General features: G+C 36.2%; 1 protein-coding gene across 2 annotated transcripts in view; it reads left to right on the top strand.

Moving 5' to 3' along the window:
* The first annotated feature begins 3,729 nt into the window (after positions 1 to 3,729).
* The window catches only part of sema5a (sema domain, seven thrombospondin repeats (type 1 and type 1-like), transmembrane domain (TM) and short cytoplasmic domain, (semaphorin) 5A), a 129,710-nt gene continuing 123,586 nt past the window's right edge, over positions 3,730 to 9,853 (top strand). The window contains exon 1 of one of the 2 annotated variants that reach the window (XM_079862596.1): positions 3,730 to 4,065. The gene's annotated coding sequence lies outside the window, so the exon portion shown is untranslated. The remainder of the gene's footprint in view (positions 4,066 to 9,853) is intronic. The other variant, XM_079862597.1, reaches the window with a different exon arrangement.

Genomic DNA, 9,853 nt, shown 5'->3' with positions numbered 1-9,853 from the left:
TATGAAATTGCCACTTTGTAACATACACCCTTATAATATAGAATATAGAATCTTAAAGGGTTCTGTCAGGTGCTACATATATAGAACATTTTGGGGTTCCCATCATGGGATCATTTTGGATTTAGTTCTCTAAATCTTTACTTATTTTGATTACATTTTATCAATTAAACAGCTCATAAACATGCGTTATCAATAGAAAATACTGAAATAACCTGTTAAAGATAAAGGGTTAGTTCACACAAAAATGAAAATTCTGTCAGTAATTACTCACCCTCATGTTGTCCCAACCCCGTAAGACTTTCGTTCATCTTCGGAACACAAGTTAAGATATTTTTGATGAAATCTGAGAGCTGGCTCACTCCTTCATAGGCTGCTAGGTAATCGATATCTGCCAGCCCAGAAAAGTTAAAAAAGACATTGTTAAAATAGTCCAAGCGACTACAGTGGCTCAACCTTAAGTTTATCAAGCGACGAGAATACAAAACAACACAAAAATAACGACTTTATTCAACTATTAATTTTCTTTTGTGTGGGCCAAGACGTATGCGTGAGAACTGAGATGATGACGCAGATGGGTCTCTATATAGAACTTTTGGGGGGATCTATATAGAAACCCATTGTTTTCCCATGAGATCAGGTTGGAAAATACTTTCTGTTTTTCTACTTCAAAATTTCACGTTTAATTCAATGTGTTACTTTTCTTTGTAATTGTTTGTGAAATTTACTAGCAATTTCTGAGTGAAAACTGTTTCTACTACAAACTTGTTTCAATGTAGTCGATAATCTCGCCGTCCTGCCAAAACATGTTCAAAACCCACATTAGAGCCAGGTGAGAAGGGGTCTTAACTTTAGCAGACAGTTGCCTGGCAACTTAATCATTAGACTGTCTTCAAAGCTTTCATCAGGAGTCTGGAATTATGTATTGTTAAACACAGTTGTCAAGCGATACAGGATGCTTTTTGATTTGTGTGTCCTCAGAAGCCTCTATATCCTTTTTATGGACGCAATAATAGCAGATGATCGCACTTCGCTTCAGGCTGGCAAATATTTGATTGCTTTTTGGCAATGTTTTCTGGCTAATGAACACAGCAAATAAGATTGTCTCAGGATTAAGGTTTTGGTCCATCTAAACTTGATAACGGATTTAATCTCCTTGTGTTCCAAGAACACTGTGCATTATCCAAACGTAAATGTTATTGCCACTCATTTTGAACTTCTCACAGACACAGTATGTCATCCATGGAATTTAATACTCTGCTTTCATGTAGGCAATTGCATATAATATTTGCACAGTCGTTCGTTCTTTTTCCCCCTCCTTTCCTGGCTCTCTATTACAAGTAGGGCATTATATCCAAGTCATTATACTTTCCGATACTAAAAAACAGCCTTTTTCCCAAAAAAGCATTGCACCCTAGCGAGTACAATTAAATCTTTTAATCTGAATAGCTGTAAATAACTCTTGATTTCCTTTTTCACTGTGCTGAAATGTATTGGAATATTTTAATGTGGTATATTAACAAAACATCCATTGTAGTCTAATGCAAGTGAAAAATTATGCATTCATAGTATAAAATAAAGTCCACAGCTAAAACGAGAACGAGAGGAACGGAATTGCTGAAATCAGTTTTTTTTTTTTTTAACTGATTGACAGCCAATCAGTATCCACCTTACTTAAAGGTGCTGTATGTAACTTTCTACTAAAATGAATCCTTTTTTTATTGCCTGTGTGTGAAGGGGTTGTAATCTCACATTAAAATGATCCACTTTGCGGGTTTTGCTATTACCTCGGAAAGCAAGTATTCTTATTTTTATGTGAAGGTGCCGGGTCGGATTTACCGCGAAATTCAGTGACGTGACCTGCACGCGCGCTCCCGAGCCTCTCGCCTCCTCTAGCCTACTGACTTTGCACTCAACAGCGACGACACTGCAACTTATGACATGGATTTATGACTTATGCAACTTATGACATGTCTGATAACACTAAGAAACGACCTGTGTTGTACTCCAATACAAACTCCACATATTGATAGATAAAAAAAAAAAGAAAAAAAAAAAAATCTGCTGAAGCTCGTAAGGTGAATCACGTGAATCGGATCAACTTCGGGTGAAAAAACACGGCTCAACATCGGCAGGGCATTTGAATCATGGAGAAACCTTATCTACAAACCTAGAATGTACATTTCCTGAAGAAAATGTGAAGTGGTGCTTGCAGTGGTAAAATTCTGCACGGTTGATAGGGTTCCATACTTATCATGGTACGAGCATGGAGCATTAGTTCAACGTCAAGCTGATAAAAGTAGCCTATTATTGTAACGTTGCAGTGGGAGTTTACCTGAGTTTCCAGCATGTTGTGTGATGCTTTCTCCGGTGTGTTGCGTCTCAGTCTGGAAGGTACCCACAGTGCCGTAAATATACTGTCTATGCACATAAATTCGAGCACAAGAGCATGCGCTTGTAAACTTATTGGTTGCAATCTGAAACATCACCGCTAGAGGTCGCTGAAAACTACATACAGCACCTTTAACTGCAATTGATATTACTAATAGCCAATCCGCCATTTTTTTTTATTACCGAGAACAATGTAAGTTGAGAAAGGCTGCATCCGAAATCGCATACTTCTACTATATGCGAAAAACAGTACGTGACAAAAGTAGGCTTATGTCCGAATTCACTGTACCCCTACTCATAAAAGAGTTGCAAAAAGTACCAGGATGACCTACTTCCGGCGAGATTCGGAAGTGTGCATATGATGGACACTTTTCTGTCCCATGAGGCCACGGGAGAGGAATTGAAAGGCAGTGAAGCGAAACAACTGACGCTGATAGGTCACGTGAAGATGAGAGCATGTCCAATGTTTACATCCAGTTTACATTCATTATAACATAGGCTACTTTTTCAGCGGTCGTGAAATAATTACTTACTCAAAATAATTAAGGCTACCTACTCAAGAGAGTATTTGATTTCGGATGTGATTTTATAGTATTTTCTTCCTTATGGTGACGAGTATCCGAGTGAAATGGCTTCTTGAACAAGTAAAAAAAAAAAATGTATGTAGGCTTTGCTTATTCTTTTGTATGTCCCCATCCTCTGCAAAAACAATAATAAAAAAAAAAATAAATCAGGGGGAAAAAAATGTTGTTTCTTATTGCAGGTCGCAACAAAGAGAGAGGGAAGGTATTAATTAAAGATTATGAGGGCACAAAAGTTAGGGTTTAAAAATGAAACGCATGGATAAATCATGTATTGCAAATATTACAATATTCCATTAAAAACATTTTTTTTTTTTTTTTTTTTTTTTTGTCAATTTGTATGTCATGGTGACTTTAAGATAATTTGCTTGTAGGCTGGCTGTTTATTTATTTGGTGAGGAATCGTGTAATAGGAGGAATATGATAGATAGGCTAGCCAGTCAACTATATAACGGGGGAAAAAAAGAGAACAAATTACACTATTTTATGGGCACTAATGTAAAGTGTGACCTCTGGTGGTATCAGAATAAGAACTTTGCAAAGCAGTCCTAAACTTTTCAGGGTGATCAAAAAATGTAAATAAAATAAATAGTTATTATTAGGGCTTCCACTCCACTCTCTGTAAATTAAAATGATGTTCTTCTGCAAGAGAATTGTTGCGCAAAATAGAACACCCCCATTATCATCAATGAAGCTGTCCACGCGCTCTCTTGCAGCGCAGACGGGCTCGTTGGTTCAGTGGGACGCTCTGGTCTTGTTCGCGTCGCGTCGCGTCGCTCGCTGTGTAGACACGTCTCATTCTGTCGCTCTCTGACCGGAGCGCTTCACACAAACTGCCCAGTGAGTTTAGACTCGCGGCTCTGCTACACGTCTTTCCCCGCTCCGCTCTCTGTCGTCTGAGAAAGTAGTGGAAGTCATTTGTTCTTATTGCGTTCGTTTGAGGATCAGTTCATATAGAAAGCTGCGCTCATACGGACTATTCCCCCGTTGCGGACTGTAGAGATATTGGGATTACACGTCACATTTCACAGAACTCACTGACTCTTTGCTTCTTCTCACCTACATGACAAGGAGGAATATTGTGACACTTCTTTTGGTAAGTAACCCATATGCTTTTCTCCATGCGCGACTCAGGTGTTCAAATAACCAAGCGATATGTAAAGCTTATATTTGCAGTAGCCTATACAAATACTGTATGTGTCGTTCTCTTGTAATGCTTATACAAGAACAAGTGTTTCTTAAGAATGAATTCAGATCAATATATTATTTCACATGCAAAAAAAAAATATATATATATTTAGCCTATATTTATTTTTCTCTCACACACACATTAATAAGGAAAACATTGTCGAAATCGTATCGGCTATGCTTTCATGTGCGTTTATTGTGGAACTTTTGCTGGTGAACTCATATTTACCGCGTGGTGGTGCTGCCTCAGAGTAGTTTAGTCTGACAGAGATCAAGCTGTTGACGGCAATAAAACATCTCACGTCTTAATTCAGTATCCTGCATAAACTGCATGAATATGATTTTTAGCAGAGACCGTATAGGCTGTATAGAAAATGACTTTGTCTACACCTTGTTAATGGCAGTTTCTTCAGTGTCTGTTTTTTTTTTGTTTTTGTTTTTTTTTTACTTAATTGTCTTAATTACTTTTTACTTTATTTTTATGTGTATTTTTTAAAATTACTATTATTTCTGTCAATATTATTTTCCTCAACTGAGAGGACCTAACTTCTCTAAAATAAATATACTTCACTTAAAACATTATTATAACTATTTAATTAAATAAACTTTTTATTTGAACTTAAAGAAGCATATTTTCAATACATAAACGACCAGCATAGAAATAATCTAAAACAAGCTGTCGAACTCAGGCTATATATGTGATCTCATATGTGTATTATGTTTGCAATTTTGCAACAAAGCATATTTTTTGTAATTCAATATGCAGTTATCATGTATACAGCACAATTAACTTTGATGATTTATATTCTTAATAGTTTAAGAGAAGAAGCCGATTTTCACTTTCTGGTGGATTCTTTGTTATTATTGAGACTGTGGTGATGATTTAAGACAAATGAAGACATTTTCAGAATGATAAAGACTCTAGTGGCTTTTTTTTATTTTATTAATGACTGGCAAAGATTAATGACTGCTACGTTTGATTGTCTCCTGATATTTAAAGGACAATCAATCATGAAACGTCTGTGTTCCAGTTTACCTGATGTCCCACTCTATTTTAACAGCCACATTGAACCATGACTGTTCAAGTTCATTCATTTTACCAATAGTTATATATACTACATAAACCTCTCTATATTTGATTTTCCAGCATTGTGACCCTTGTAGTGTCTATTATCGCTATTATCATCAAACATCTCATTTCATCCAATAGAGAATGTGTCAGGTCATTAGGCATAATAGTATCAACTTTGGACATTCCCTCAAACGGTCAATTATTGTCAAATGTGATCTTTTTTAATCACTCTTTGAATGTAACAGAGTAAAATGAAGTACTTTGCGAGCAAATGTGTTTGCTTAATGACTCCGAACACGTTCAGCGTTCCTGAAATTAGTGGTTCACGTGGCTTTCCTGTTCCATTGATGTCTCCAGACTGTATCATTATGTATTTTACCCATGCTGAATATATGATGCATTCAAGCTCTGGAAGATGTCCAAGTTCCCTTCAGTGTTTCTTTACTTGTTCAAAGGTTGTTGCACTACAGTATACTTTTTTTAAGACTAATCTCTATATAGTGCATGTGTATAGTATAGTGTTTCACCACCAGCAGGCTTCTGGAAAAACGTGACCCTGGTCCAGATGGTTAAATTACTTCTAGATCATAGCAGTGCAAGTCCTTTGAGTTCATTCACCTGCAAAGGCACGGTCGTTAAGGTCCCGTAGGACAAAGAGGCTCGGGAATGTAAAGCAAAAAAAAAAGTGCTGAATTCTGAAAGAGTATGATAAGGTACCTTTGGGCAATGAGAGCAGTTCGAATTTCAGTGCAGATTCAACACGGAATTTCTGGACGTGTAAAAACAGTCCTAAAAAAAAAAAAGCTTCCGTGTCATTGATTTGACCTAAACTCTAAACTCTTTAGCACTGTTATTGTCCTAAAGCGATAATTTAGTCATGAGATCATTGAGTTTATGGTTAACATCGATACAGATTTGCAAATGTCAGCCATTATGCCGTACACTGTTACATTGAAAGTACCTTTATTATAGAACGCCCTGTGGACGCTTTAGTAATATGAAGACTGACTTTATTCCTATTTGTAACCCAAGTTATTAGTCTGCCAGTGTCCTGCATGTGTTACCAAGGCATCCGCAGCTATTGTAAAGTTGTTAGTATGCCGTCACTAGCACCTCCACATCTTGACAACCCTGAGAGACTGTTGTTCCACTCACCTCCCCTGTTTTTATTAACATAATCAGCAGCAAACGCAATACCAAAAGGGATCTTAAAGGGATGGTTCATCCACAACCTGTATGACTTTCATTCATTTGGAATAATGGAATTATGTTTTTGAAAGAAATATTTTATGCTCACCAAGACTGCATACATCTGATCAAATATACAGTGTCACAAGATCCTTAAGAAATCATTATAATATTAAATAGCAAAAACTGTTTAATTTCAACTTTGATAATAAGAAGAACCATTAATGTATAATGTTTGAGCATATTAGTGATGTCTGAAGGATCATGTGAAAGACAAGTGAAGACTGGAGTAATGGCTGCTGAGAAATCAACTTTGCCATCACAGTTGTAAATTTGAAAATATATAGAAAGCAGTTAAATTGTAATAATATTTCACCATATTACTTTTACTCTATTTTTGAACAAGTAAATGCATCTTTGGTGAGCATAAGAGACTTTTTTACAAAAGCATAAAAAATCTTAATTATTCCAAACTTCTGACCATATATATATATATATATATATATAGCGTTCAAAGTTGTTTTGGACCCCATTGACTTTCATTGTTTGTGCAAAAATTGCTTCCTTTGTGTACCCATTTTTGGGTGAATTGTTTTTTTAAATAAGATAATTCCATTCATCATAGTCCCTCCCACACTTTTCATTTCACTTCCAGCCAGTGAATTTTTCCATTGTTTACAAGCGATTTTGTCCCTCGTCTATATTTAGCTCTCAGCTCGCCACATCTCCATTCAGGGCTGGTGCTCCGGTACTGATCACAGAACAGTCGAGGCAGTCTTGAGAGAAGAATTCAACTATGGCTGCCACTTTATTACCCTTGTAGAGTAAGTCAGGCTTGAGGAAACAGCTGGTCTGAAGAACAGACAGGTCAGGGCTAATGAGGCGCCAACTTATTCAGTCGGTAAGACGCTGAAGGGTTGCTGTGGATACGTGCAACTCAACCTTGATGGCAGATCAGACAACAATGGAGGAGAGAGTGTAACATGAGGCATAATTGTCTCCTGTAAAAGTTTATTGAGGTTGCCCCAGCTACTGAAGAAGATTAGATAACTATGTTGTATGAAAATATGAGCTCTTATGTCAGGACAGGGCGAGCTGAGGTTGGTCTGGTGTGGTTGCAATTCTTTGTAATTATCACTGATTGTATTTTGACTGTGATTCATATTCTTGCTCTTGATGTTGGTGATTATTCTAATTGCTGTTGTCTGGTTTTCACACACATTATTTGCTGTCTCCTTCAGGCTGTAGAGGGAATTCATTATTGATAGTTATTTCAATTCTTTTTTTAGAAATGGGCAATTGAGAATAAGATGTGATCAAGATAAGGGTATTATTGTAAAATCACCATGAAATCAAAATTAACAATGATTTTTTTAATGGAATATTGCTGTATTTATTGTGTTGCATGCACATTAATCTTTAACCAAAATACCTTCCCCTCCCTCCTGCAATGACATCTCTTCTCAAGGCAAAAGTTATGAACAAACATTCTTGTTTGTTGATTCAAAGATATCTGGTCTTTAATAACGTTCTCAAAACGTTAGCACAAAAACGTTATTTATACTTCGTTCATTGGAAGTTTTGTTTCTGAAACGGGACATTCATCGAATGGTTTTTAAATGTTACTTGTTTCAGAATGTTCAGAGAACATTAAAAAGTAGCATTCCCGTGATGTTTGATGAATGATAAAATGGAATGTTCTCTTAATGTTAACATAACCAAGAAAAAGTGTTTTTATAACATTTAAAAAATTGGACATTTAAATGTTCAGAAATAACTTATGAAACGTTGGTACACTGTAAAAGTTGCTGCCTTACATTTTTAAGTACAATCAACTTGGATTTTTAAGTCATTTCAACTTAAATTACATTAAACTGATAAAAAAATGACTGTATAAAACTCATATTCTCAAGTTGAAAATAGCTTAACTTATTTTGATGAGTTAAAGCAATGTAAAAACATATGTTGTCATAACGTATTGATCATATACATTTTTTACAGTGTAAAACATTCCTAGAACATATTTTTGTCAGCTAGGAATAGGGAAGAAAATGCTATCGCAACTTCAGTTTCATGCGGACTTAAAAATAAGTCTATATACCTATAAATTAGCAGCTTCAAAATTTGATTCAGAGTTGTTCATAATAGGGGCCTACAAGTCTATAACAAGTAGAGATTTTTTTTTATTAATTTTTTTATCTTTTATTCTTTTATCACACTAGAATAGTTGATTTGATCTGCAGCGCTGCCAGATTGGAGCAGGACTAGAGTAATATGCACTGCTTTGAACTTCCTCTGTTCTGCAGGTGGATGCCAACGCTTTCAGGATGATTTTTGAGTTTTACAAAGAAAGAAAGCTGGTTTGAATGTGTTTTGAGTGAAAGAGAGAGCTCTCTGCTTTGATGGAAACAGATATGCCCACATATCAGTGCAGATTAGCGCCATCTCTCCAGACTGGCTGATGTGTTTACGTAGTCCTAAAACCACAAAACCTCATTACCCTTCTTTCACTGTCATTTTAAACCGCAGTCCTTATATTTAGCCCTGACTCACTGAATGTAAAACTTCACATTGACAAATCCCCTCGGTCTCTGCGTTTCCGTTCCGTGCTTGTATGAAAGACTTTTGTGCATTTAAATGAGGACAGCGCTTCAGCAGCTCTAATAGAGGTCCAGTTTATAATCCCGCCAGACCTCGGGTGTTATTTTTAGGAAAGACTTGGAGAGCATCCTGTTTATGTTTGAAACTCTGGACCTTATGTTCTTTGAGAATAAAGGATGGGTGCTAGATCAGGAGTTCTTTTTTTTTTTTTTTCTTCTTTCCTTCAGTTTACCGTAGCTTATTAATGTGATGCCATTCCACCGGCGGTTGCTCTTCAGGCTGAATCATGAGTTGTCAGTCTTCTGAAAACGATTTTCCATGGTTTCTAGGCCCGGTTTAACAGACTCGTAATTTTTATGCGGGTGAGTGACGTTACAAAATGAGTGAAAGGGTTGTTTGAGTGATTCTGAGTTTATGGGGACACCAAACTGCCTTGAAGATTCCCGAAGACCCTTTAATCAAATCGCTGACATGTAAACGAGGATGGTTGACATTTGTTGTAAAAATGAATGGATTTTTTTTTTGTGGTCCATTTATGTGGAGCTTTTAGGACCTCGTTCTTGATGTCTAAATGTATATCTTTTGAATTATGGCATAATAAATTTAATGGAGCATAAATGAATAGCCAGTGAACTTGACTGATGGTTGATCTTTTCTCATAAAAACACCAGTCTCAGTTTTTAAGAGCTAATGACAACAGAAATAAAATTAAATCATAGGTGTTAATTGCTGCATTTTAATGGTGCTAATAAACAGCGATTAACCGATATCCGGCAGGCTAATTAAATGACTCATAGTTATTTAGATATATTTGCCTTTTGTTTTGTGGTCAGCC

Source organism: Squalius cephalus, assembly GCF_949319135.1.
Source record: "Squalius cephalus genome assembly, chromosome: 25".
In the NCBI taxonomy this organism is placed as follows: Eukaryota; Metazoa; Chordata; class Actinopteri; order Cypriniformes; family Leuciscidae; genus Squalius; species Squalius cephalus.
This window is presented reverse-complemented; position numbering and strand designations above follow the sequence as displayed.